We start from the raw sequence: 7,248 nt of genomic DNA, 5'->3' as shown, positions 1-7,248 counted from the left end.
TTAATCATAACTCAAAAACCAAACATGAAATTTGTCTAAAAAAAGCCTGTAATATTGAATTTATGTGAGTTTTAAAGGAATCAGGTATTTTGGAAAGGTTCACAAATACAAAAATCAGGTTTTACTGGCTTCATATTGGTCAAACTCAAAATGTCAGTTTTTGAAACATAACTCCAAAAATACACATGCAAAATGTCTAATAATGCCTGAAGAAATGCATCTTTCAGAGTTTTCCTGTATAAAAAAAACACTTGGTAGGGTTTGCAAAAACAAAAAGTAATTTTTTATTCAATTTGATGGTAATGTACTTAGAATCCTGAGATAATGCGAAAAAAGCAATAAAAATATATAACAACATAATTCCTAATCCAAACGTGTAAAAGGTCTAAAAATGCCTGTGATATTGAATACATGTGAGTTTTACTAGATACAGTTGTTTTTCTATGGTTTGCAAATACACAAATGAGGTTTTACTCAATATGACTGTATACTGTAACACTCAATATGACAGTTATTTAAACATAACTCCTACACCACACATGAAAAATGGCTAATAATGCCTGAAATAATGTATCTTTGGGAGTTTTACTCGAAACATATGCTTTTTTAAATCTTGCAAATGCAAAAAGTAGTTTTTTACTCAATATGATTATAATAGACTTGCAATCCTGAGATAATGCAAAAAAGCAATAAAATGTATTCAAACATAACTTCTAAACATAACATGCAAAATGGCTAATAATGCCTAAAGATATGTATTTTTGTTAGTTGTACTAGAACAATGATCTTTTGTGAGGTTCACAAAGACACAAGTTCGTTTTTTTATTCAATATAACAGTATAACTGTCATAATAAATATGAAATGTTTTTAATCATAACTCCAAAACCAAACATGAAATTTGTCTAAAAAAGCCTGTAATATTGAATTTATGTGAGTTTGAACGGAATCAGGTATTTTGGAAAGCTTCACAAATACAAAAATCAGGTTTTACTGGCTTCATATTGGTCGAACTCAAAATGTCAGTTTTTGAAACATAACTCCAAAAATACACATGCAAAATGTCTAATAATGCCTGGAGAAATGCATCTTTGAGAGTTTTCCTGAAAAAAAAAAAACATTTGGTAGGGTTTGCAAAAACAAAAAGTAATTTTTTACTCAATTTGACAGTAATATACTTAGAAACCTGAGATAATGCGAAAAAAGTACATTACTGTCAAATTGAGTAAACCATTACTTCTTGTTTTTGCAAACCCTACCAAATGTTTTTTTTTTTAGTAAAACTCCCAAAGATGCATTATTTCAGGCATTATTAGCCATTTTTCATGTGTGGTGTAGGAGTTATGTTTAAATAACTGTCATATTGAGTGTTACAGTATACAGTCATATTGAGTAATACCTCATTTTTGTATCTGCAAACCATAGAAAAACAACTGTATCTAGTAAAACTCACATGTATTCAATATCACAGGCATTTTCAGACATTTTGCACGTTTGGATTAGGAATTATGTTGGAATACATTTTTATTGCTTTTTTCGCATTATCTCAGGATTCTGAGTACATTACTGTCAAATTGAGTAAACCATTACTTCTTATTTTTGCAAACCCTACCAAATGTTTTTTTTTAAGTAAAACTCCCAAAGATGCATTATTTCAGGCATTATTAGCCATTTTTCATGTGTGGTGTAGGAGTTATGTTTAAATAACTGTCATATTGAGTGTTACAGTATACAGTCATATTGAGTAATACCTCATTTTTGTATTTGCAAACCATAGAAAAACAACTGTATCTAGTAAAACTCACATGTATTCAATATCACAGGCATTTTTAGACATGTTGCGCGTTTGGATTAGGAGTTATGTGGGAATACATTTTTATTGCTTTTTTCGCATTATCTCAGGATTCTGAGTACATTACTGTCAAATTGAGTAAACCATTACTTTTTGTTTTTGCAAACCCGACCAAATGTTTTTTTTTTCAGTAAAACTCTCAAAGATGCATTTCTTCATGCATTAGTAGACATTTTGCATGTGTATTTTTGGAGTTATGTTTCAAAAACTGACATTTTGAGTTTGACCAATATGAGGCCAGTAAAATCTGATTTCTGTATTTGTGAACTTTTCCAAAATACCTGATTCCGGTAAAACTCACATAAATTCAATATTACAGGCTTTTTTAGACAAATTTCATGTTTGCTTTAAGAGTTATCATATTTATATGAAAGTCATACTGTTATATTGAATAAAAAAACTAACCTGTGTCATTGTGAACCTCACAAAAGATCATTTTCCTAGTACAACTAACAAAAATAAATATCTCTAGGCATTATTAGCAATTTTGCATGTGTTGTTTAGAAGTTATGTTTGAATACATTTTTATTGCTTTTTTCGCATTATCTCAGGATTTTAAGAACATTATAGCCATATTGAGTAAAAGACTACTTTTTGCATTTGCAAAATTTAAAAAAGCATATGTTTCGAGTAAAACTGCCAAAGATGCATTATTTCAGGCATTATTAGCCATTTTTCATGTGTGGTGTAGGAGTTATGTTTAAATAACTGTCATATTGAGTGTTACAGTATACAGTCATATTGAGTAATACCTCATTTTTGTATTTGCAAACCATAAAAAAACAACTCTATCTAGTAAAACTCACATGTATTCAATATCACAGGCACTTTTAGACATTTTGCATGTTTGGATTAGGAGTTATGCGGGAATACATTTTTATTGCTTTTTTCGCATTATCTCAGGATTCTGAGTACATTACTGTCAAATTGAGTAAACCATTTCTTCTTGTTTTTGCAAACCCTACCAAATGTTTTTTTTTTTCAGTAAAACTCTCAAAGATGCATTTCTTCAGGCATTATTAGCCATTTTTCATGTGTGGTGTAGGAGTTATGTTTAAATAACTGTCATATTGAGTGTTACAGTATACAGTCATATTGAGTAATACCTCATTTTTGTATTTGCAAACCATAGAAAAACAACTGTATCTAGTAAAACTCACATGTATTCAATATCACAGGCAATTTTAGACATTTTGCACGTTTGGATTAGGAGTTCTGTGGGAATACATTTTTATTGCTTTTTTTGCATTATCTCAGGATTCTGAGAACATTACTGTCAAAATGAGTAAACCATTACTTCTTGTTTTTGCAAACCCTACCAAATGTTTTTTTTTTCAGTAAAACTCTCAAAGATGCATTTCTTCAGGCATATTGACATTTTGCATGTGTATTTTTGGAGTTATGTTTCAAAAATTGACATTTTGAGTTTGACCAATATGAGGCCAGTAAAACCTGATTTCTGTATTTGTGAACTTTTCCAAAATACCTGATTCCGGTAAAACTCACATAAATTCAATATTACAGGCTTTTTTAGAAAAATGTCATGTTTGGTTTTAGAGTTATCATTATAAACCTTTCATATTTAGTATGAAAGTCATACTGTTATATTGAATAAAAAAACTAACCTGTGTCATTGTGAACCTCACAAAAGATCATTTTCCTAGTACAACTAACAAAAATACATCTCTCTAGGCATTATTAGCAATTTTGCATGTGTTGTTTAGAAGTTATGTTTGAATACATTTTTATTACTTTTTTCGCATTATCTCAGGATTTTAAGAACATTATAGCCATATTGAGTAAAATACTACTTTTTGCATTTGCAAGATTTAAAAAAGCATATGTTTCGAGTAAAACTCCCAAAGATGCATTATTTCAGGCATTATTAGCCATTTTTCATGTGTGGTGTAGGAGTTATGTTTAAATAACTGTCATATTGAGTGTTACAGTATCTAGTAAAACTCACATGTATTCAATATCACAGGCATTTTTAGGCATTTTGCACGTTTGGATTAGGAATTATGTTAGAGAGTATTAAGACCATACCTTCTGTCAAAAATGATTTATGGGGGGTCATAAATCAATGATTTATGAGGGGTCAAGGTCAAAGGTCAATGATTTATGAGGGGTCATAAATCAATGATTTATGAGGGGTCAAGGTCATAGGTCAATGATTTATGAGGGGTCAAGGTCAAGGGTCAAAGTCAAAGGTCAAAGTCAAAGGTCAGGGTCAAATGTCAAGGTCAAGTGGGTGTGGCTTACCCTGGAAGAGGGTGGAGTTAAGACCTGCGGTGGGAGTGGTTAAACCAGGAAGAGGGTGGAGTTTTAACCAGAAAGAGGGCAGAGTTAAGACCTGCGGTGGGAGTGGTTAAACCAGGAAGAGGGTGGAGTTAAGACCTGACGAGGGAACAAAGGAGGGTTCAGTTTTTTAAGAAAGCTTGAGAATGTCATCTGAGCTGCATGTGACCATCCATTTGACAGTTTAAATGTTTACGATCGTTTGAAACAACTTCCAGATTTCGATGTATTGATGGCTGGGAATGTTACGTGGGGAGATGTGGACACGCACACACACGCACACACTCACACACACACACACACACACACATACACACACACACACACACACACACACACACACACGCAGAGGAGGGGTACAAAAGGGCGGTGTAAGGCTTAGTCATTATTTGGAGCTTTATACGTTAGCGTAAAGACTTTGTTCGATTCGGTCATGATTAGTGAAACGCCTGTGTCGATTTATAAAAATAATAAAACTTACATTGACGCTCCGCAAAAAAGTCGAGTGTTTCTAAATCGTATTCAGATGCCGCCGACCGAGTCTTTGCGTGAGAAATGGGACTTGGAAGCGTACGGGATGGAGGGATCTTTTGGATTTGTATTCAGATACGAAATGGGTGATATCTGCTTATTTCAGCTAAAAGAAAGAAGAGACGGAAGCCCTTTCTCCATATTTTCATCGTTATCTACCGTGGATTGGGAAGTTTTTGTTACGTGGGGAGATGTGGACACGCACACACACGCACACACGCACACACACACACACACACACATGCACACACACACACACACACACACACACACACACATTCGTACGCACACATCGTTAAGACCAGAAGAGGGGACAAAGGAGGGTTCAGTTTTTACTGACCAGCCATTTGACAGTTTAAATGTTTACGATCGTTTGAAACAACTCCCATACCTCACGAAAACATATTTAAACAGATGGAGAAACTATCGCAGAACACAGTGTAACCTAGCAACTGACCATCCATTTGACAGTTTAAATGTTTACGATCGTTTGAAACAACAGGTCAGTTTGGGGACAAAGGTGGGTTCAGCTTTTATGGAAGCTTGAGAATGTCGTATGAATAGCAACTGACCATCCATTTGACAGTTTAAATGTTTACGATCGTTTGAAACAACAGGTCAGTTTGGGGACAGAGGAGGGTTCAGTTTTTATGGAAGCTTGAGAATGTCGTATGAATAGCAACTGACCAGCCATTTGACAGTTTAAATGTTTACGATCGTTTGAAACAACTTCCATACCTCACGAAAACATATTTAAACAGATGGAGAAACTATCGCAGAACACAGTGTAACCACGATTTGCAGAATGAAAGGTAATTTCTTTTTTTTTTTTTTCATTCCTTGTAACACGTCTGTTTAATGTTACTATAATAAGTATTTATTCAAACTAAAAACAGTCGAACATCGAGTTGAAATTCACCCACCACCAAGGGATCTCCTAACAGAGTCTCCAATCTTTTTGTGTAAGTACCGATTTTTTTTTTTACTGTATTCATTTCATTACCTCCGTTTTTACCACATTATTAGACAATGGTTTAACTCCGTTTAAGCATTTAAACGTTAAAAGCATTGCACGTGTACGACGATGTAATACCTTTTTTTTTTAACAGCCGATGACGACGAAGTGAAAGACGAAGAACTTTGTTTGATCGATCTTACAAAGTTGGAAGATGATTATCGAGGTGTGTTTAAACCTTCGAATTATTTAATATTATGTGTATTCATTATTTTGTTTTATAGAGGATTCGCCGGAAGAGACCAACGCGATCCCTTTAACCCAATCGCAGTCTGGTGAGTCAAATAATTCTCATTTTTACAAGAAAAAAAACATGCGGTATACAATACATATATACATATATTTACTTACAGATTTTCCGTTTACATCTCCTGCTCGCTGGTCTCCCTTAACGCTGGCGGGTCCGTCAACGGCCATTCCAGGCAGAGGAGAAGGCTTGATTGCGCCAAAGACTCCAGACATCGAATCCTTGCTCCGAGGGGAAATCATCGAAAACGACGGTGAATGTCCGACAGGCACCCGCTTTAAGTTTTTCTCGTTTTCTGTAAGCTTTTTAAGATTCTCAGGAGCTTTAAAGAGCTCCTCTCATTCCAATGTCTTTCGCTCAAGTGAATTTCCCGCCAGGAGTAGTAGGCGGGGTCCGGGGGAAGGAGGGGGTGGGTTTATTTCCGGCTATGCTTGCATGAGTGGAGATGACAGCGCCACATGTGGTTAAAGCCGGTATATATATATTTGTTTAATTTTTTTTTTTTTTTTTTTTTTTCCACAGGCAACAAACGCAGGAGGAAGCGTAGATGCACCCGCCAGCTCGACAAACATGATAGAAACAGAAGAAGGCTGAAACAGTACTATCGTATACTGGCTCGCACTCTCATGAAGATGGCAGACATGATTTGATACATACTGGTTTGTTATATCTGTTCCATTCGAATTATTTTTTCTTTTTTTTTTCTTTAGAGAAATATAATGGGTGTAGTTCCATCTGAATTAGATGTAGTTATTGTAGAAGATGAAGACATTTGTAATCATCATTTAGATCCAAACAACCAGATAGAATGGGAAGCAAACGATGATCCGTCTTTGCAAGATGATATTAATGTGTTAAATTCAAACACAAACACACAAGCCTCTACACAGCATCACGAGGTGTTGGGAGGGGCGACACCCTCGGGGGAATGTTTGGATTTTTCGGAGGTGGTGGGGGTCATGCAGGACCAACCGTCAACGGCTGACCAATCAATTTCAAATGAGACCCAGAGGGGTGATGGGGTAAATGTCTTGAGGAGGGAAACATTCAACAATATACAACTATCCAGCGTTTTAACTTTTCCTCAAAACAACGATGTAACAGATTACGCCACATTTTACCGCGGAGTCTTGGGGAGCCTTAAAAAGCTGACACAGATGGTAACTAAGGAAGCTAGACCCGACGATATCATTCAATTGGAGTTATCCGGTGAAAGTGCAAATCAACATACTTCATTTACATTTCGAAACGATGCCGGGGCTGTGATGAATGCTTTTCAAGACGTGTTAGATCTGTTGGTACAATCA

At 35.1% G+C, this 7,248-nt stretch overlaps 1 long non-coding RNA gene across 1 annotated transcript; it reads left to right on the top strand.

The window, feature by feature from the left end:
- The first annotated feature begins 5,513 nt into the window (after positions 1 to 5,513).
- LOC133548753 (uncharacterized) lies at positions 5,514 to 6,187 on the top strand. The gene is made up of 3 exons (XR_009805940.1): positions 5,514 to 5,860; positions 5,919 to 5,969; positions 6,048 to 6,187. It is a non-coding gene; the product is annotated as an uncharacterized LOC133548753 (long non-coding RNA).
- Positions 6,188 to 7,248: the final 1,061 nt, after the last annotated feature.

This window comes from Nerophis ophidion, linkage group LG03 (genome assembly GCF_033978795.1).
Source record: "Nerophis ophidion isolate RoL-2023_Sa linkage group LG03, RoL_Noph_v1.0, whole genome shotgun sequence".
Lineage (NCBI taxonomy): Eukaryota > Metazoa > Chordata > Actinopteri > Syngnathiformes > Syngnathidae > Nerophis > Nerophis ophidion.
The sequence above is the reverse complement of the archived record's forward strand: the minus strand, read 5'-3'. Positions and strand labels throughout refer to the sequence as shown.